General features: G+C 38.3%; 1 protein-coding gene across 2 annotated transcripts in view; it reads left to right on the forward strand.

The window, feature by feature from the left end:
• Nucleotides 1-1305: 1305 nt before the first annotated feature.
• LOC129758225 (zinc finger MIZ domain-containing protein 2-like) overlaps nt 1306-22431 on the forward strand; it is a 242085-nt gene continuing 220959 nt past the window's right edge. Inside the window, exon 1 of one of the 2 annotated variants that reach the window (XM_055755689.1) lies at nt 1306-3407. The gene's annotated coding sequence lies outside the window, so the exon portion shown is untranslated. The remainder of the gene's footprint in view (nt 3408-22431) is intronic. The other variant, XM_055755691.1, reaches the window with a different exon arrangement.

Raw genomic sequence — 22431 nt, forward strand, 5'->3', positions numbered from 1 at the left:
AAATTACGTTCTAAAACTGTTCGTCTGTTTCAAATTCCATCATCTGGAAAGTATCATAAAACATACTTCTGTAGAGCATGCATAAGGTGTACAAGACCAACTTAAGATGTATGCTCTAGTAAGTGCATAGTGAAATAATTTAACTATTTCACAAAATGACTTTTGTTTTGAGCTTCCAATTGTCTCAGGTATTTTCTCGCTTTTCAATCAGAGCGAATCTTACAGAGCCCAGGGAAATTGGAAAAAAACCAAAATATTAACATGGAAAAATTTTTCCATAAGAACAGTAGACCGCGCAAGTCGTACATATGTATTCGAATCCGAAAACTCCTCGCCTCCTGTGTGACCGAAATTGTGCTGATATTTTGCTATCCAGCTCATCCGGAGCGCCATCTACGTTCTGTTTGGTCGCCTCGCTAGCTAGTTAGTTAGTTGTATAACGTGCCGTGTGAGTGGTGAGTGTGCCTTCACATCTCCCCTTTGCTATCATTCCTCTGCCGTATGATATGCCAGACCATAGTTGGGTTCAGTACTCATCCACCTAAAATTAATGTTTTTACTCCACAATCGCGTCTTTTGCGCGCTGTTTACCCACAAGAGGCCCTTCGCTGCTGCTGCACTGCTTCTGCCATCGTCCATCGCTTCCTTTCCTTGTTGATGGTTTTTCTTGTCGCTGGAACTCCTCTAGCAGAAAGAGACTGACACTCAAGTTTGAACTGTCAAAAATGCCTACTCCACCTAGTTGGTTTGTTGAGGGAAAAATGAGACAGAAAATCAGCCCAACTCGAACAAAAACAGTTTCTGGTCTCTCTGAAGGTTCAATTTTCTGTATGGAGTTGGTGTTGTTGCGCTGGGTGGATCGGTGGGATGGAAAGTCACTCGAGAGCGGGAGGGTCACCAAAAAACGGAACGAAAGGGTGGCGGTGCGTACCTACCCAACGTATGGTGTGAGTTAATTTGAGTCAATTCTCTCTCAATTTATCGCCGCCGTGGATCAAAGGAATACAGAGGGAGAGAAAACGAAACCCTTCAAAAGAGTCACTCAATTTCCCAGACATGCCGACAATTTTCACGGCACACAGTAGGCGAGGTATCTCACTGACAGAAAGATCTCGCGCTCGTGTTCCTATACTTTTATTTTTCATCTGCTGTGAAATTGTGTGGAGTCGCATCGCGTGAGTGACCTGCTGAAGGTTTTCTCCGATGGTTCTTTCGTGTTCGCTGAGTGATTGTGCGCTGCTCTGCTCTGCTGCTGTTGGTGTATGTTAGTATTGTGTGCCTGTGTGGTTGAAATCGTCGCTGGCTGGCTGCGTTTGCTGGTTTTGACTGTGGCCGAGGCAAATATCAATCGGCCTGTTTAGTCTATCGTTTACCTCTCGAGCTGACGCGCGAAGACCAGCCTCGGATCTGAAGTGTTTGGTTGGGGAGAAGTTACTCATCATCACAGCTGGACACCGAGACAGCACTAGCAGCAGGGAAAGGACATTCGGCAGCAGTGGATTGGGATCAATCCACACGATACAACGATTAGTAGTGCGCTGCTTCCGCGGAGTGTCCCTGAAGTAGGTTTTCTACTAGCATAAAACGGTCGGTCTACTAAGATCTTCCATTTTTTGGGTGAGTGATTTTTTGGTAAACAAACAGCCTACGTGGATCACTTGTTCTAGCGACAGAAGAAAAGATAATCATCCAGTTCTGTTCAGTGGTGATAAGGATAAAAATAAAAGAAAAGTAAAGGATAACAAAAGTGAAACAGAAGAATAATATCGAATAAATAAGTAAAATAAATATGAAAAATAAAACGGTTTAAAAGTGTACATACAAAAATGAATGTATAAAAAGGATGAACCAAACCAATGTAGTAGGCAAGAAAGGAAAAAAATCGTTGCATCTGTCAGTTTGCCGTAGAACCGGAGTGTCCTGACAGCGCCTACTGCGATCGACAGCGTTTTGTCATCATCATCATCAGTCGGGCTTTTGTGAATTCTGTTCTGTTTTGAAACGGTGCCGAAAACCCGTGTCCGGGTTTGTGTTTCTGTTCGGCGGTTGTGCGGCTGTGGAAAAGTATAGCAAAACAAAAGCACCGAAAACGAGCAGGAAAACAACACAGAAGGGAAGGATCTGAAACCAGAAAAAATAGGAAACGGATCCGTGTGCAATGTGAATGTGGGTTCCTACGTTGAGTTTTTCCCTTTCTGGTGTTGTGGAAGTCAGACGAATTTCTGGCCGAAAGCAAACATACAAAAAGAAGAATATTATTATTAGGGGAATGATTGAATGATGTGAACGCAGTGGCAAGAAGAAGGAAACAGCAGCTAATGGATATCCTTATGTCATTTATGTAACCGAGTATATCAGAATATTGCAAACCGAAGCAGGCGGTGCGCGCCTAGAATCCAGTTGCCATTGGAAATCAGCTGTCCGTTGAACCCAAAGAAGTGTGGCGACCGACCGCCAGTTTCTAGTGCCAATGCCAATGGTTCTATAGATGGTTAAGCTGCTGTGTTGGGTGTGAAGTGTAATAAGCCACTTTAAATTGGTACACAACGAATAACCAGTGAATCAAAACAACAAATCGACACACGCTTCCAACAATAGTAGCGAGCTACACAACAACAACAACAACAACAACAACAACAACAACAACAACAACAACAACAACAAAACGGCAATAGTGCAAAAAAAATGTGAAAACAAAGTGTCAACACAAATTTGCCTAGTGTGAACAGCAGCAGAATAACGAGCGCAAAGCGAAGGCGAAGAGAATCCGGAGATGCTACTAAACTAGCAAAAAAAGCTGTGTTAGCACGCGTGTGTTACGACAGTGAAACAGGAAGACATCGAAGTAAAACGGCAACAAATACATCATTTCTGCAACATTGAGCAAAAGAAAAGAAGAAAGTAGCGGCGAAATACCTACCTTGGTGAATGTTGATGTGCTTAGGAAGAAAGTAAACGAAGTGAAAGAGTAGAAGTACGTACCTTCAACGCAGCAAAGTAGGCGATTGCTGAAGGAAGAAGGCGAGTGCTAGAAAAAAAAGATAAAATCACAGTGAGTGAAGATTGTTGTTGCTGTTGTCATCAATACAAATCGATCAAAGAAGAGCCTACTTTGTTTGCGCGGTCTCTCGCTTCGCTGCCCCAAAGTGAGAGATAAGTGTGATAAAGCGAGCAGCAGGTACAGAGCGAGTGTGTAATCAAATTGCACCTGTTTTCTAGAACAACACACTTGTTAGCACATAAACTAGGTCCAACTGAACAAACTTGAAGACAATTTACTGGATTAGCTGTCATCATCAACGTCGTCGAGGAAAGCGGAACGCGGGGAAAGATCGATCGATCGTTTCTGGATCATCGTCACCGGGAGGAGCTCCTGCGGACAAATTTCGTGAAATAAACACATACAGGTGAGAGGGATTGGATACATTTTTTTCGAGACCGAGACGACTGGCAGGTGGCAGGTGGATGGACATGTGGTGTGCATGTAATGCAGAAGCAAGCGCGCGTGCGGCTGATGATCGTCTCCTTAACCCAGCCAGGACAGCTGTTTTCGACCATCATCAGCCGCGCGCTGGCTGGCTTGCTGGCTGAATCTGACTGATCATCGGGATGTGAGCGAGTGATAGCAATAGAGAGTGGGAGAGGGAGAGTGATAGCGAGAGGAGAGAGGTGGGTGACGAGGAACAAGTGAATGTGAGTATGTACTGCTAACGATGATAGCGACCAAGGAAAAAGGAGAAGACGAAACTCCTAAGGACTAATGAAAAGGTGCCACTTGCCTTCTCTAAAGGACATCTGTTTTCGCTTTTTTAGGCCTTCACTTAATCATAGGGGTTGGTTAAAAAATCCAGCACGCGCCACTCGTTAACCGACATCGTTTGAATCTTTGAGAAGCTTCTATTAGGAGGCGAATTGACTCTTCTTCAACTTCTTTACTGGGTGGGTGGAAGCTTTCCTAGGAAAATGACCAACATTATTCCAAAAAGCTATGTTTCAAACGTTCAACGTTTCGATGCCTCTAAAATCATCATCAGGGGATTATCATTGAGTTACATTTTCATTTTATTTGCTAACTTGAAGTGAAAAAAAAAACACTTCAAATATCTTGAACTCGCTAAGGTGAACAAAAACTACGTAGCTCTACAAAATATGTAAGAAACGGCACAAATTGTGGGGAAGGTAGATCCTAAAATAACTAGAAACCAACTATTTGGCAGATATTTATGGGTAAAAATCATTCAACTAGGTCTAGAGACCCCAGTGATTAGCTGAAAGTGAAAGAAAAGTATAGTTGACTTTTTATCACTCCGCCACCGTTTTTGCGTAATGGCACGATTCTACTCCAACATAAACAGAGTATAAACTTTTTGGGACCTATTGAAGTGCTTTGCAGATAAACGGGCGCATTTGAAGGCAGTCTTCTTTGTATTTTTAGCCATTCATAAAGTCAATAGCAGATGTCCGCGAGTTCGAGCCTCAGAGTAAACATCGAACACAGTTGTACCGGATAAGTTTTTCAATAACGATCCGCCAAATGCAACGTTGATAAAGTCGCGAATGCCATAGTGATGGTAAAACGACTATAATCGAAACAAAAAAAAAATAAAGTCAATCGTTATAAAAGACTGGGTAAGTTGCATTTTCACTGATCGTTAGCCTCCTCAAGTACTAGACATTTTTTTTTCAATTTTTTCTCCTTGTTTATCTCCGTGAAATACAGGTGAGACTTGTCGATGAAAAGTTTCTAGTTGGAAACCTGCCAGGTGACTGCTAAAGAGTTTGTTTTGCTGTCCATTACGAAATTTTTCAAAATATCTCCCCACAAGCAGTCCACATATTTTGCGCACGATTGCCACCGCATTTTGTTTATTTTCCGGTGGGCAGCTTTTTTACGTTATAGAAATGAAGTCAGGCCTATTTATAAGTCAGCTGGACGAAAAAACTTCTCACATTCCTCTCACTTAATGGAATCAAAAATCTTTACTTTTATTCATATTTTAGCTCACTATTGGATCCTCTAGGACTTTTTAAACGATTTACCATGTAAGCTTTGGTCGAATAGTTGATTTACACCTGTTTTTGGGTCGCCCACTGGAACTTTTCTGGATTTTCTCGATCCAGCCCAAAAAATGTTGTCCATGAACTTCAGTATTGGACGCTATCTCAAAAACCACTTGATAGAATTTCTTTTAGCATTAAGAAATTTTACATTTCAGCTAAACTACTTTAACAAACTGCCTAATTTATTCATTAACATGTCGTGAAATAATGAAACACAGAATTGAGCTGAATTTGAATTTAAAAAAAAAAGCATCAAGGTCACTAAAAAATGATTCTTTGATCCGATAATCAGAATAATGTTGTACATTTCGATGGAACTTGATAGCCATCTGGTCCAGCAGTATTTTTGGTATGATTTGCAGTTGCCCAGGAAGTTGAGATGAGCAGTAATTTCGACGGTGGGATATACCTGTGCTGGTGAGATTTTTGCAAATCCAGCGAAGCTTCCTTCAGTGTAAACTCCAACAAAACTGTGTATGAAAAATAACTCGAAATGGTGCAGATGGGCCTGGATAAACTCGGAAAATCAATATTGAGACTTTATTTGGTTGTAACTGCAAGAAAGTGCTGCCATCTACGACTTGAATCAGGAAAGTGTGGATTACTGAAAAAGAAATAAAGGGTTTTTTAATCCAACCTATTTCTCAGAATAAAAATTTACCCAAAATGTTTTTTTTTATCATTTCACTACATGTTACTGAAAAAACTAAGCAGTTTGATAATGTTTTATAGCTGAAATGTAAAATTCCGTTGTAGTAGACGAAAATCCTTTTAAAAACCTTTGGAACATGAGAAATTTCCTTAAAGGCAGTTATCTATTCAAAAAGTTCGTTGAAACATTATTATTCACTTTTCCACAGTAAATTTTAAGAAATAGTAGTGATTTTTGTAAAAAAAAACATAAGAGGTACTATTCTTATGTCGCACTTTTTTCATATATTCGGTCCTCATCGCCATTAGCTTAGTCCAAAAAAAAGTAAACCTATGCTTGATTCATCCGTTGAATAATTTAAAACATATTGTAGAAGAAAGTTTTGACGATTGTCAATCATTAATATTATAACATGCAAGAAAAATAGTGGTACTATTTTTGTTTCGCTCACTGTAGAACCATTTTTTTGATTTGCTGATTATTGCTTTCCTTATCAACTAAGAATATTTACATCCTATAGAAACAAAGTTTTAACCCATTTCGAAAATCGAAAATAAAATATAACTTTTTTATGTCATGAAGTAGAGACAAAAACTAGACAGGACTAGACAAGAACTGTTTTCTGAGTATAAAATGTCATGAATGATTTATCAAAAACAACTTTTAAATTTTTTAAAAACCTATCACACCCAGGATGTCCACTGACAGGTCGACCTTCGTCGCCATTGACGTCGTGCAGCGGGACCAGAGTTATCCAAATAAACAAGTCTCGAGCGCGCGTTCAGAGTCCGGTGAATTGTCGATCATAATCGGAATAATCGTTCCGGCGCGTCCAAATATTTACTTTTTTCGCGTGACACGTCGCCATCGACCACCTTACCACAATCCACTGTCCACATTCGCTCGAGTTTTAGGTTGGCATTCATGTGACCTGCTGGACGAATCTGTGCATTAGCCAGTGGGCCATTTTCCCACGCATTCCAAAACACGTGCCCTCCACACCCTCAGAAACGCGAGACTTGTGCATGCTGCAATAAGGTCGAAGGCTCCCATAACAGTCGCAGTCAAATCACGAGTTGCCAAAATTTTGGGGCCTGATGTTTGCTCGAAATTGCTGCTACACTCGAGCCGCCATCATAAACAAACAAATCGAAACCGGGCCACCGTCACTACCCTGTGATCTTTAGTTTGCGGCTGAGTGAGTGAAAGAGAGAGAGAGAGAGCGGGAGGTGGGCACCTCCTTTTTTGGCACTGCAAGGTGCAATTCGTTGCACAAAAATAAGAGTAACCCCAATGTTGCCTTCTCGGGCCCATTCAAACTTTTATCCTAAATTGACCGATTGAGTCAGATTAACAAAAATATTTGGGTTCGGCATATTTTGTGAACACATGGATCTTTTTTTTTTAATGTAACCAAAACCCTAAGGAACTTAAGTTTTCAAGACCTTCCAGCGAGATAAAAGTAAACCAAATCAACTTAACGCGTTTCGCTTACTGCTCATTACTCCTGGTCTTCGTTTGAACCGGAGCTGTCCGGATATTATAACCTTGATGTCTTTTGTACATACATATGCGGCACTTGCGGTGCCGCTTATCGTAGCAAGCCTTTGCTAAATCGATTTAAAACTTGTTCGAAAAGAACAAAAAATCATTTGAAAAGCGTCAAAGCAATCCCTGCCTCCAGATCAGCAATAGAAGTAATGCTAATGGCAGAACATCTCGATCGCTGTCCATCGCAGTAGGCAGGCAGGCAGACGAGTTTCGAAGAAGCGCCTTTGCGGCTTAGATGATTTATGGATTCCACCGCACGTCGACCGACTGATGGGCCGCAGCAGACTTGCGCAGACACCTATAGGTGTATGTAGATAGTAGGCGCAGAAACGACAACCTGGCGCAGTGGCATGGCAATCATCTGTGTTTTTATAACATACATAAATACAAATCTGAACGAAGATGCAGTTTCCCTGCACGTACCCCTGCATCGCTTCATTCCACCTGCCAACGACACGAGCGATGATAGAGCAGATGCAGTTGAGTCGCTGCCTGGAGAAAAAAAAACGACGAACCTAACGGTAGTGCACTAAATCGAGCGACATTCATACACCGAGTTAAAGTTGATTTGACGCTCCCACCAAGTGGTGTGGCGCATTTTTTTTCCACATCACTTCCCGGCGCATTCGTCAACACTTTTCCTATTCGTTTCTCCCTCTGCTTCCTCTTTGCTTCTAAAACGAGGCGGCTTTTAGCGCTCAACCCTACTAACAACTACTACTCGCGCCTGCTTAGATTGGCGATCTTAATTATTTCTATCGTCAAACGAGTGCACTAAATCATTTTCTTGAACACATTCAGTCAGTCAGTCAGTCAGTGTTTAAATGCGTTTCATTACTATTTACACCGTAACGGTTGGTTGAATGATTGATTTGTTAGAGTGCCTCCAGGGAATAACCTCCATCCTCGGGGTGAAGATTCTCTTGGTTTGACCTTTTTTTTCGGGGAATGCATAGTTCTGTCTTTCCGATAAAAGTTTTAAGAGGGTTTAACAGAAAACAACAGTAATGCCTCTGGAATGTCCTATAACAACTTCGAAACATCATCCAAAACGTCAATAACAGTATATTTAACTAATAAGTTGATAAGTTAATTCTTATCGTTAAATAACTGATTATAATCCAATAAGATGTTCTTGAAATAATGTTTTATTTTTGTTCATTAGAGTTGCCTTCTTCAATTAAGCTAGTCATTTAGCTATGTAGGAAGCCTATTTTAAAGAGTTCCCCAGGGTAGCAACTTAGGGCCTCTACTCTTCACCATATACAGTCAATGACAAAAGTTAACAACCATGAACAACTTTCACATTGAATTAGCTATTTTGCTTTATAAAATGGATGTTTTAAAAACAAAAAAAAATGCTGATCTGATCCTGTTCAAGTCTTTTATGACTACTAGTGATGCAAATAATCAGTGTTTGAAATATTCAGTTAAATTTTATGCAGGTTTCATTTTAAATTTCAAGCTTTGCTGAAAATGAAAAAAAAGGTCAATTCTATAATCATTATGTTAGTTGAATGGTGACAAAGATTGCTCGACTCGCTAGACTTGAGGAAATTGAACGGTTGCTGGAATCGCTATTTTTGAAGGATTTTTTTTAAATAAAAAATACGTCTTTTACAAAAGGTGTGAAGAGGTAGGAAGGTTATGAAAAGAGTATTCGGGTTGGCGAAAAAAACGCTGGCGAGGGGGCGTTTGGGGCGAATGTAAGGGACACAAACAAAACTATGACGAAAATGCGACAAAAATATGACAAAAAATTGGCATTTAAATTTAAAAAAACATGACACAATTATGACAAATGTGGTAAAGGTATGACAAGAAAAATCTGCTAAATATGACAAAAACATGACTTCCACAACAATGAAAATAAATCAACATCATCCTGTTGAAAATATGACAAATGTGATAAAAATGTGACAAAATTTTCATCAAATTATGACAAAAATGTCAAAATTATGACTAATGTGATAAATACAATACAATTGTGATAAAATATGATACATACAATTGTGATAAAATATGACAAGTTTATGAAATAAATTTGGCAAACATTACATAATTAGGATAAAAAAATGAAATTATTTTTTTATACAAATTCAGCCTCAAATCTATGTTCCGTCATTTTGCATCATACTAATGAATGTTAATGAAGAAATCAAGCAGTTTGATAAAGTATTATAGCTCAAATATCAAATTCCTAAACGCTAGAGGAGCATCTCTTATAACCCCCTTTTAAAACCTTTGAAAACCTTTGAAATTCTAGAAAATTCCTAAAACTGCAGTTATCTGTTCAAATAATTCATAGAAGCATTATTATTCACTTTTATAGAGTAGAAGAGTAAATTTTTAAAAATAATCTAATTTTTGTTGAAAAACACAAGTGGCACTATTCTTATTTCGCACCCTTTTTTCATACTTTTGGTCCTCAACGCCAATTGCAACGTTCAAAAAAGTAAACTTTTGCTTGATTTAATCGTTAAACAATTCAAAACAAATTGTAGAAGAAAATTTTGATGATTTTCAATCATTCATATTTTTACAAGCAAAACACATAGTGGTACTATTCTTATTTCGTTCACTGTATAAAATTATAAAATGGTCGGACAAGCTGTGCAGCAGGGAACGCAGAGACGTCAGGAATAAAGGGAAAAAGAAGCATGGACCACCAGTAGCTCCTTTTTTCAAACTCAAAATTGACCAAGTTTGACCGAGGTTCAAAACATAGTTCGATTCTATGAACTTAAAGTTAAGTTCCCTTTTTCCTCCTTGCAGAGGACGTACTGCGAACTCAAAACTAATCCCATTCGTGCCATTTTTGCCGAACCGCATTTCGGGTAGCTATGAATAAAGGTATGGCATAAAAAAAGTTCAAATTGAAGTTCGCTTGTCACAACTTAGTTTTGCGATTGCCCAGTCAAACTCAAAGTTGAGGGCTGCCACTGAAGTGATGTTTTGATCGTGGTCAAATCATAGGTCGATCGTATGTACTAAAGTTGAGTTCCAGTTTTCCTCCTTGAGATGGTTCCAAACGGAGTTCGAACTGCGAACTAAAACTAATCCCCTTTATCCTCCGGCGAGCAAAAATGGGGAGCAAAACTGAGATCGATCTAATGAACTAGAAATTGAACCCTCTTTGTGTATGTTGAACTGAAAGCACTGAGCTAGTTCGGATGCCTAACTACATTTTGAGTAGCTACGAAAAAAGGCATGAAGAAAGTTTAAATCGAAGCTCGGCTATTCGAACTAAGGTTTGAGTATGCCAGTCAGAACCAAGATTGCCAAAATCACAGAAAAATCTGTAATTTCACAGAATTTTTGGCAAATTTTCATCACAGAATCTGTGTCACAGAACACAGAATTTTGAAATATTCACAGATTTCACAGAATTTTCGAATTTTGAATGGATTTCCAAAAACAAAATTTTTGTGGCCAAAATAAAATTAAGATTTCTTTCTTTGAATAGGGAAAGTATGATAACATTGGTAATGGTAATTGATTTTTTTCCATCTTAAATATAAAAAAGACTCAATTTCTCATGAATTTTCAATAAAATCAAAGGAAATAGCATCAGAAATCCATCACAGAATTTTGAGGTAAAATCACAGAAAGTCAGAATTTTGTTTCTCAAAACCACACAGATTTTTTTTCGGCAACCTTGGTCAGAACTTAGTTTTGTGATTGCCCAGTCGAACTCAAAGTTGAGGGCTGCAACTGAAGTGCTGTTTTGAACCAGTTTTGAGTTTAAAAAAAGAAGCATGTACCATACGCTACAAGGAGCATTGCGGTGGAAGCACTAGCTGAAAATGTGCTCCTTGTTGATAATTGAATCTATGGAATAAATATAACCCATCCTTCATCTGCTAGAACTGAGTTACTTTGTACACAGAAATCTTCAATCAAGGGTTTCCATCATCATCATCATGAAACAAGGTTTTACATCTGGAGAACTTGGAATTGTACCATCATTTCTGGTCATCGACCAAGGATAAAGTGCCTTTACTCGCGCTTGAAAGTAAAAAAGAACAAAACAAAAAACATGAGGTCTTTGAGAACTCGAAACGGTTATTTTAAGATTTTAGTCAGATGCAAAATTATTTGACGTATTGATTTTTCTGTAAATTTAGCAAAGTCTTAAGTAAATTCAATATAATCAGACCCATCAAAAATACATGATGTGTTCCCAACACAAATTAAAGCATTCTTTTGAAATTCCACAAGCAAAATTGTTATGATAAGATTTAATAAATGGCAAAAAAATAGTTATGAATAACCTTATTCTCAATGATACTTAGCTTACTGCAGCTTTATTTCTCAAACATTAATTGGTTTGTCATTTAAAAAAAATGACCACCGAAAAAATCATAGCATGCCTTGAACCTCCGTTGGGAACCAAAAAGCAAGCATGCAGCAAACATTTCATGGGAAAGAAACAAAAAACGCATCACCCAAAGTCACCATAAATTCACTTTTTTTAACTGCAGTCCATATCTGTACATTCAGATTTTTAACATAAACCTGCACTCTAATATTTGGTAACTTCAGGGCATCCACCTGTTGCATAAATATTGGATGAAAACGTGCATTCCCTTCAATCGCACAACACTTCGTTTTCAAGAAACAAAATCTTTGATGCACAAACCCAACATCACAAAACAACTATATTCAACATAAGCCAGTGTGCAAAACTGATGAAAACCGTGTCCGATCATAGGGAAATAGTATTTTCCGTGTATATAACTGATATTTTCACATTAAAACTGCAAATTTTAGAAAAAATAACACTTTTCCGGCCGGTATTCGCTATCAAAAACCTTGTCCCACCTGTTTAGCAACTCTTTTCATGAAATTATACATACTTCACCGGGATTCCGCCGGTGGAAACTTTTACACTTTATCCCAGCCTTCACTTGAATACACTTTTAGACAAATTTATGTCCATTTTCCGATTAATAATTTAGGATTTAATGAAATGTTCGCGGACGAAAAGAAAAACGCGTGCGGTTGGCAAAAGTCATCGCCTACTCTCGCGAGAAAACCTGAGAAATTGCAAATTGACTCAAAGATCAAAGTTCAATTTGAAAACTCGAAAAAAATCCGTGTTTCGTATTTTGACAGTTTAAAAATGCAAAAATGTGCCATATTAGATCAAATATTTAATTCTCTTTTCAAAATTTAGCTGGTGTGATCTAAGATTAATTTTGACGGTTCATTGATTGAGAAATCCGATTTTAACACCACTTTTTTATATTTTTTTCTGGTCATGATCTTGAAAAATTTCCAAAAATTATATTTTTATGTGCAACGTGTAGCTTTTAACTTCAGCTTGGACACTTAGAGATTTTTTTTGAGCGTTCCGTAGCTGATCTGCAGTCTTTTTTTCGAAGCATTTTTCACGGATTTTTTTTTCTTAGACTTTGAATAACGGAAAACTGAAGTGTCTTAGGTGAATAATCACTGGAATAATGTCTGTGAAACATATTTTAGTTATTTTACGAGGTTTCCAAAACTTTATATGTAAAGATCGGTAAGTCGCGAGTGTCAAATCGACACTCCAGGGACTATAGAGGGTAAAAATTTCTGGGACGGATTAACCTTAATTTAACGTAAATTTGACGTAACTAAAAAACTGACGAAGCAAATAAAATTGGAGTCATAATTTCAGATTTAAAACAATGATCAGAAAACCATTTTCAGATTAGCTTTTGAATATAAAAAAAAACTGTCTAAGATAATTCAAATGGAGCATCTAAATAATTTTCACAAATTTTATTTAATTTTGAAAGGTGTAGCACACCAGGTCAGCTAGTAACTTCTAAAGGTAACTGGAGTACTGACCTATTTTTTGGTTCTAATTCAAAAAAGATATGATCCAAAAAAAATCCAACGCATCGAAAACAAAGCAATACTGTGGGTTAATTTTAAACTGCTTTAAAAAAATTGGGATAGAATCACATAAGTTTGAGATCAATTCTAATGTCAGCGTTCAGGATAATGTCAATTTGGAACTGGTATGAAACAGAATTCAGATCAACGGTGTACATTGATTAGTCTAAATTTGAGTCAACCATTAAAATCAGTACTGCAGATACCCTTGAAAGATTTTAGAAGATATCTGCAGTAGGTACTCGTTTTCAGTTATTTGCAAATTCTTCAAAAAAAAACTTGAAGACGACGACCCATAGGGTAGTTATATTAGCTCATTACTTGTTTCCGTGTACATTGATAGAAGTAGGTAAAGTGCTGGTCATGTCAAAATAATACCTTTTTCAAAATCGAATGTGATAATCTTAAACTAAGATTAAATCTTAATAGAACTATTCTAATACATTTTGGGATCAATGATTTAAGAGTGAAGTTGAGTATTCAATCAACAAAAATAAAGCTTAGATCGAACGATACATTTTTTTTAGATTTTCCTGACAGAAACATACAACCCCAGCAGTGATCTCGTCCGAAAAAAAACCCAATCTTTTACAACTGGATCGTTCGCGTGCAAATCGAAATAACCTAGTGTATGTTCATATGCAGTAGGGAGAGAATCTGCCCGGCCGGCTCGCCGCGGTGTGTTAAGCGCAGCTTGTCACGTTAAATCATGTAAATTAGATTTCAAGTTCACGCTCGTTTGGGGCGACAAACGAACGAACAATCCCCTGTCTGATGTTGATGCGTCGTCGTTGGGTTAGCCTAACTAATCAGTGGCTTGTGGCCGACGACAGTTTATTAGAACAGGCAAAACAACAACAAACAAACAAATGACACGCGCTTGGAGCTTAGCTACTATACAGCCAGCTGATTATTACTACTCGATCGCATCAGCAGAAGCGTGCATCCATCCATCGAAGCAGGCTGATCGGTCGTCGTTGGACTAATACTGCAACACTGCACTTCACGTGGCAGCCACAGCCCTTAATGAGTGACAGCATTTGCGAAAATCTTCCTTTCGTTTACCTCGCCGCCTGCTGCTCTTCAACTTCTATATTCATCCCAAAATCCGCAGCTGCAGTCGGTAGCGGCGGCAGTTCCAAAACAAACGAATCGACAACAACAACATTCTGCGAGCATGCGACAGTGATCGTCAAATATGCACTTTCTTGCTCTGCGCCTACTCTGCTCCCGTGCGATCTGGCCTCTATTCTATTCTATCCAGCGACCAGCCAGCGCATACTGGGTTGAGCAAATCGTCTGAAGCTGTTCAGGGCCGGACTTGCTTTAGTTTTTGCTTCCTCCTCCGTCCGTGTCTCGAGACGGGAAAGATGATTATCACCTTCGTTTGAGGCGGTGGCGGCGACGTTTTTGCCGATTGTTGAAAGCGGAAAAGAAGCAACAACGCTCTGCGCAGCGCAGTCTGTAGACGAGGAAGAACACAAAACAATACAAAAAAAATCATCTTCGGTCCGTCCAACGACGACCGATTTCGGGTTCGGCTCGGATTCGATGACGACGAGACCTAGGCCGGGCCGAGTCCCGTTTTTGATTCGGGGGTTCCTCGGGACTTCTGAATGGGCCCGAAGCGGTGCCGACTTCCTCCGACTGTTAACAGGAGGCCAGACCGAGTGACATTGCGCAAAACGCCCTGTTGTTGGTGGTGCGTTGTTTGTTGTTGATGTTGTTGTGATGTTTTGTGGGGCGCTGCTGCTGATGAGCAAACGAACGCACCACCATCAGAACGCAGCCGTAATGGTTTTTTTTTGTTGCTCTCGGTGTGTCTCAACTTCAAGCGGAAGGCGATGGAACGAATCGAATCATCGGGTCGGGTTAAATTGAAAGCTGTGTAATATAAGCTGAATAAGCTTCGGATCGGAGTAGGCGAGCGCGCGCGTGCGGATGAGCCGGCTGGACTTCGTTCGTTGGGGTTTTTTTCCTGCTGATCATTGCCACTCACTACTAACAGTCATCAAAACCAATCCGGTGCAGAGTGAATGGGTCACACTAGCTGATCGGCTAATAGGAGCTGCACTAAGAAAAATATTAACGCAAAAGTTTTCAATATTGTTCTACTGAAATTTTTAAACGTTCATTAGAATACCTATATCAAAGATTGGAGAAGAGAAAAAACTTGCAAAAACATCTATACTCTCATTGTAAATTTTTCAATATATTTTTCAGTGTAAAACACACGCGTTGTTACTGCAGTAGTAAGTGCAAGGTATGCGGAACTTTGGATGACAACTGAGAGTAGCCAGTTCCGGAATGAGCATAGATTTCGCATTAGCCTATAAGTGATATCATTGAAAGCGTACCTCAATGACCAATGTAGTAGTTGTTATATTTTCAATTAATATTGAGGTTACACACAAAACGACCGAATAAAAGCTGTTAACTGACAGTTAAGGGAACGATCAAGGATAGCAAAACTGATACGCATAAAGTTCCACATCAACCAGTCTCTTATCACCGGTGTTTTGTCAAAAACTCCAAAGCATATTTACGAGAACAGAGTAAAAACCACAACATTCCAACCCAATGACAAATCAATTATCGCAACGTCCTCGGTTGAACGAAAAAAAAAAACACCGAAATATTCCAGATAGATTACAATCAGCAACAGCAGAAACAGAAACAGCCGCGCCGCATCGGAAAACAGATTTCTGTTATGTATTTCCTTTAGCAAATGTCACCTGTGCTATCGCAAGTAACCTGCTTGTCGTTGTCGTCGTTTGTCGTTCTCGTTGTTGCTGGTGTTGCTGTTGTTTTCGACGAATGTTAGTTACTTCATCATGCGCCTGGAACGTACGTCATATCGGTTGAACAATTAGTAGGAGTTGTGTTCATCGATAATTGATTAGTGAAATTGGCGAGTAGCAGGGAAAATTTGAAGCAAAGTTTGAACTTTTGTTCCAAAACAGTCTCAGCAGGCGTAATACCAAAAGTAGGCCTTAGCGCTTCTCAACAAAAAAGGTGACCATGGCGACGCGTTGCAACGCGCAGCCTGCTTATCACCCCCCATAAGTAGGTAAACTGTGGAGAACTGGGCGCCTTCGCCTTGTGTTTCTTTTTTCTTTTTTTTTTTCTTAAGCAACTGCAACTTGGTGCGTGTTTTGTATAAGGTTTTTTTTTTTCAGATACTCGTCGTCGTTGTCGTCGTCTAGCTGGTGATGATAAGCGAGACGTCGTTCGTCAGAGTACGTTAAAGAGTACCTACTAGTTAGCGAAGGTACTTGTGAAGCATACATACATTAAATAATCGTCTTCGGTCAAATATTCTTATCGTGTCACGTCTGGGTTTTTTTTTTTTAAATTTTTTTTTATTTTTTTTTCGGGGTTACCGATACCAGTCTTACGAGTACTAAATGGTGCCCTCTCAAAAAATAAGTCTAATCCGTGACAGGTTTGCGATATCGACCCTTCGTTTTGTTTTTTTTTTTTTTTGTTTAATTGAATAACAGGTTAAAAGCTGATGAGCTAGAATAAATTGCATAATTTTTGTTGTTGAAAAGGGTATATCTTTTCAGAAGTCCCGCGAATCGTGAAAAATTATTTATATCTCATCTGTTGAATCCAAGCGCATTTTTAGAGTTAAATCGATTAGAAATTCTGTTATTTCGGGAAAAAAAATTGGGATGAAAACCGCCAAAATATAAGGAGTAGTCTTCTATTTGACTAATTTCGTTGTTCTTCAAACTCTGGAAATCTGTTGGACTATTTTTAACTCCAAAGGGTGCACGCATAAGCTCTTGAATTAAATTTTCAACCAACTGATGCACGTTTAAGCTACAAAAGGTCTACTTGAAAAATAATTCTTAACCAATTTGAAGACGAAAATGTGCAAAAAAAATCAATCAAAATTATATTCATTAAAATTAAAAGATTTTAAACTAAAAAATTTTATGTCTATAAAACTTGGGAAAACTACAGGTTTGTTTATAACTCCGAATGGCATTCGCATAAAATCATAAATAAGCGTTTTCAATCAATTTATGCAAGTTTCAGCTACAAATTACTCTAAAACTGTAATTTTTAGCCATTTTGAAGAGGAAAATTTTCAAAATGTTGAAAGGATTTGGAATGATAGAGTTTACTTTTGTTTGAAGAATGTTCACGATAAAAGTGAGACACTTCCATAGTTTAGGCTGATAATCGATCTTCTCAACATCCAGACTTTCCGTATCATGAAACGCCCGAAAGCCACGATTGCAAATTTCGGCAATCACTCAACGGCAATCGACCTAAGTGAATTGAGCTTATCAATTTATTCATCATTAGAAGACTCCTCGCAAGATATTTTCAATATGCGCAACATGCCCGACCGGTTACTCGGAACGGAAATGATAAGAGTGTAACAGAGCTAGGTTTAGTCATCATAGGTTGTTGAGCGCTACGCTGCGCGGCAATATCTTTATATTTGATTGATGATTTGTTTCGCGAGCGACGATTTGATTCACAACTTTTCTTTCGCACGGACAAACCAAATTTTTCAAAAAGACCAACTAGCGCGGTCAGGTTTTTACGTGGTCGGTGTTCCTAAACAAGCTCGCGTCATTTTCGCCTTCCTTCGGGTTGTGAACGCCATCCAGCAATCAAGATAAGATTCCTGCCCGACAGATAGGTGTAGTTGCCCGAAAAAAAAAACAAATTCGACCGCCATTAACCTCGCCGTCATAGAAATAACTGTGCAAAAGACCGCTGCCGGCTGCTCTTCTTCTCGTAGGCAGGTTTTCGGGGAATGGATTATTCCCTAGCGAAGTTGACTGACTGACCAAAACAATGGAATCATTCACCGGTTAATCTGCGGAACGTCGTCGTCCGGAAACGTGTGAGAAGATCGACAAGAAGACGATGCCGTGGCGTGCGGAGAGGAAGCGACAATTTTTCAACCATTTCTCATCATCCAAACTTTACATAGCCTAGGCTAAGCTAGAAATTTACTTCTAACCAACAATCACCCATCTATCCAACTATCTGACTTTTTGGGTGGGTTTCCATTAAACGCGGGTCTCCGCCGTTGGTTTATTTTTTGCGCAGCTTTTTCCTTTGCATGTCACGATTCAAAACAATCACCCTCAACTTGCCAAAGAGCGGACGATCGAAACAAGGGAAATGGGTACGGGAGGAAAACCAACGGAACATACTAGTCGCTTTTGATCGGGTGGTCATCCTATCCAGTTATAGTAAAAAAAAAAAATAAGAAAAGAGCTGCTAAAACCAGCGCTTTGCATTTCTAATGGGTCTCTCGAAATTATTTTAGGAGAACTTCACTATTCTTTCAAATTTTTTGAATTTACTTTTAAAGAAGCTTACTATTCATAAATCATTGAAAGATCGAGGGACTGTTTTAAATTCCAAATGGCATTTGCATAAATTGATAATAACGATAATATTTATTTGCATGCCATCTCTACTAAACAAAGCTTAATCAATTGCTCCAAATAATTTTCAATGAAATATAAGGAGAAGGCAGAACAATTGGTTGATGAAGGTTTTTAAACCCATTATTATTCCTCAACAGTGTTGCGAGTTTTTTTTTAGGTTTTTCCTTTATCATTTAAAACACTTTCGTAAATTATTTGAATCATCAATCCCCAATATTACGATGCCACTATTAAAGGTTGTTATATTTAAGCTACAGAAAAAGTTTTTTATCAATAAAGGGAAAACAAATACATTGGCAACACAGCTTATGAGTCTAGAATATTCTTATTTCATCGTATCTTTGAATATCACTATCTTTAAAATGATTCAAAACTATGATTGAAATCTATTTTGAAATCTATTTTGAAACTCAGGCGTACCATAATGTTTCTTCAGTAACCCTTATGGGTTGATTTGCATCCCATTTGGAGTTAAAAACTCTCCTGGAATTTTCCAGAGATTCATGAACGACGAATTTAGGAAAAAAAATATAATGTTTTATTTTGTAAACGTTGGAAAATGATATTTTTTATATCATGTCATAGCATCACTCAAGAATACGCTTCAAGGTGTATGACGTGACTACTTCATTCTTTTTTAAAAGTATTTTCTAAAATAGTATCAAAATATCCCCGTTGTAGAAGACACCTTACGATCAACAGTCATCAAAAAAGTTTTCAAAACAAGCCAAATATTTCCGGGCAACGCTGAAATCAATCCGGTTGAAGAGACGGAAAAAAACAAAATAAGCTCGTACCCCTTCTCACCGAAAGTGCCATCCAAGGTGCGCTGAGCCGAGCTAAGCGGAAGAAAAATATTTTAATTCGGTCGAAAATGATCTCCCCTACTAGTCCGTTTCTTTTTCATCAAAGAAGCGAAGAAAGTACCTTTGAGTCTCTCTCTCTCTCTCTCTTTCCTATGCTGGGTGCCGGTAATAACCGTAATAATTTGAAGTTTCGGTCACTTTACTTCGTCATCATCGGGTCTGCTGGTAGCTTCGGGGGAGATCGGTCAGTTGTTTGTTGAGCGATCGGATACAAGTCCGGCTGGCTGTCCGTTTGCCTGTCCTGTCCGTTGATCATCATCAGGTGCCGGAAGGATGAAGGCAGAGCAGCAAAAGCGTGGTTGCGGCGGCAGCGTTGAAGTGAAAGGTCACAATCGGGGAAGATCGTCGAGAAGGCCAAAACAAATGAAGATCATCGCACGACTGTTGTTGTTGCTGTTTGTTAGGTTAGGATCACGAATGATCGTACAAAACGAAACGAATGTATCAGTTCTCCCCAAAGACCACAGCTAGAGTTAGTTGAGGAGTCGGAATGTGGAAATGGGCAAATGTTGGAAGATTACACATTCCTCCACGGGTGGATGACACGCCAATGAGTTGATGTTTATGCCCAGTTTAGAAGCTGTAAACTTCCACTCTTAGTGAGTGAGTGAGTGAGTGTGGGAATTTTCTCGGTTGGAGCTAACTGTTTCGCTTTGGCTCGGGCAACAAAAACGATAACTTTGAAATATGAAATAATTTGACACTGTTCGAGTATGGGCTTTTGTGATCAAAGAATTCCTTTTAAAGGTTTTTCTCATCTCCGCACCATCAAACGAGGCCTTAAGGTTTCTGCTATCCATACGGCCGTTTGTTTTTATGTTCCGCCGCATTCTCTCGACCACTTCGAGAATCCCCCTCTGTAATCGCCCTCCAAGCCGACATAGGAACATAAAACATTTTCTATCCACATCCACATCCCATCGAGTATTCATCTAACACACATCCATCTCTGAAGGCGCCCATATTTTCTCCACTTCGCCCGATTGACCCCCGCAACTCCTGTCCTCCTTCAGCCCTCCTTCCACCTACCCACCCACGACAGCGATATTTCAATCGCAGCATGCTCTGGTTCGACGATTCTGAACCATAAAATCATATTCCACACTCCCGGCTCAGCTAACAGTCCTCTTGGCGGCAACGAGCGAAGGCAGCAAATAATCCAGCGCCTGCTAGATGTTTGTATGTAGAAAACGTCGTCATCATCAGCAGCGTCACCAATTCACTCGGCCTGCTTGGTTTTGTTTGTTGGTACGGAATTCTGAAACAACGACGAAGCAACAGTACTACTAACAACAAAGTCATCCAGAGATCTTTCTCCCTGCCTCGTCGAATCCTATCCGAGTCAAGGCCTACTATACCTTCTGAGCTGACTGTATACTGTGCTGTTGTTGCTCGTTCAGACGCGATTGGTGTGCCTAGTAGGTATGCATGGATGATGGGACGGAAAAAAATCTCAATACTCATCGGTTTCGATTTATGTGTGTCGCCTTTCCGCTGCTGCACCATCAACTAACTTCGCCTCCAGTTTCCAAACCGAGGAGCCGCCTCTAGAGGAGATTTTCCCAGGAATCCAGTTTTTTTGTGTCCGCGCGCGCACAAGGCAAAGAAGAATTCTCCAGTGAACTGAGCCAGAGAATACGTATTGAACACAATATTGCACACGGCGAATGAGCCAACGAACGAGCACACGTCTAAATGGTTATTTTTTGTTTCTGTTTTTTTTTTGCTCTCATACCTTCCTACCTACCTACATGATGGGGAGACTGTGGTGGAGATGTGATCCGGCTCACGTTGGCATTCATTGGTCGTCTCTTCTCGCCTCGTCCGGCCAGTCGATCAATTGACGGCTCCGATTCGACACACGCTAAACCTCAAAACAACGGCAGTTTTTGGATCCACCAATCGATCGAATTTCTGATCACTACACATTAAAGTCTAAAACTTTTCTAATAATAGCTGGGAGCACTGCAAATCAAAAGAAGGAAAGAAATGACAAAAATGACCGAAATGACAAAAATGACAAAAATGACAAAAATGACATAAATGATAAAAATGACAAAAATGACTTAATTTGAATATATTTTAAAATTCAGACGTGCCATAATGTATCTTCAGGTACCCTTTTAAGTTAAGTTAATCCTATTTGGAGTAAAAAACACTCCAGGAATTTCCAGAGATTCATGAACGATGAATTTTCCAAAGTTAGGAAAAAATGAAATTACACACACAACAAAAAATTACCAAAACGGCAAAAAATAATGTCAAGATTTAAAAAAATTTCCAAAACGACAATAATTTAAAAAAAAAAACAAAAATTACAAAAATTACAAAAATTACAAAAATTACAAAAATTACAAAAATTACAAAAATTACAAAAATTACAAAAATGACAAAAATTACTAAAATTACAAAAATTACAAAAATTACAAAAATTACATATATTACAAAAATTACAAAAATTACAAAAATTACAAAAAATTACAAAAATCACAAAAATTACAAAAATTACAAAAATTACAAAAATTACAAAAATTACAAAAATTACAAAAATTACAAAAATTACAAAAATTACAAAAATTACAAAAATTACAAAAATTACAAAAATTACAAAAATTACAAAAATTACAAAAATTACAAAAATTACAAAAATTACAAAAATTACAAAAATTACAAAAATTACAAAAATTACAAAAATTACAAAAATTACAAAAATTACAAAAATTACAAAAATTACAAAAATTACAAAAATTACAAAAATTACAAAAATTACAAAAATTACAAAAATTACAAAAACTACGAAAATTACAAAAATTACAAAAATTACAAAAATTACAAAAATTACAAAAATTACAAAAGTTACAAAAATTACAAAAATTACAAAAATTACAAAAATTACAAAAAATTACAAAAATTACAAAAATTACAAAAATTACAAAAAGTACAAAAATTACAAAAATTACAAAAATTACAAAAATTACAAAAATTACAA

Source organism: Uranotaenia lowii, chromosome 3 (genome assembly GCF_029784155.1).
Source record: "Uranotaenia lowii strain MFRU-FL chromosome 3, ASM2978415v1, whole genome shotgun sequence".
Classification (NCBI taxonomy): domain Eukaryota; kingdom Metazoa; phylum Arthropoda; class Insecta; order Diptera; family Culicidae; genus Uranotaenia; species Uranotaenia lowii.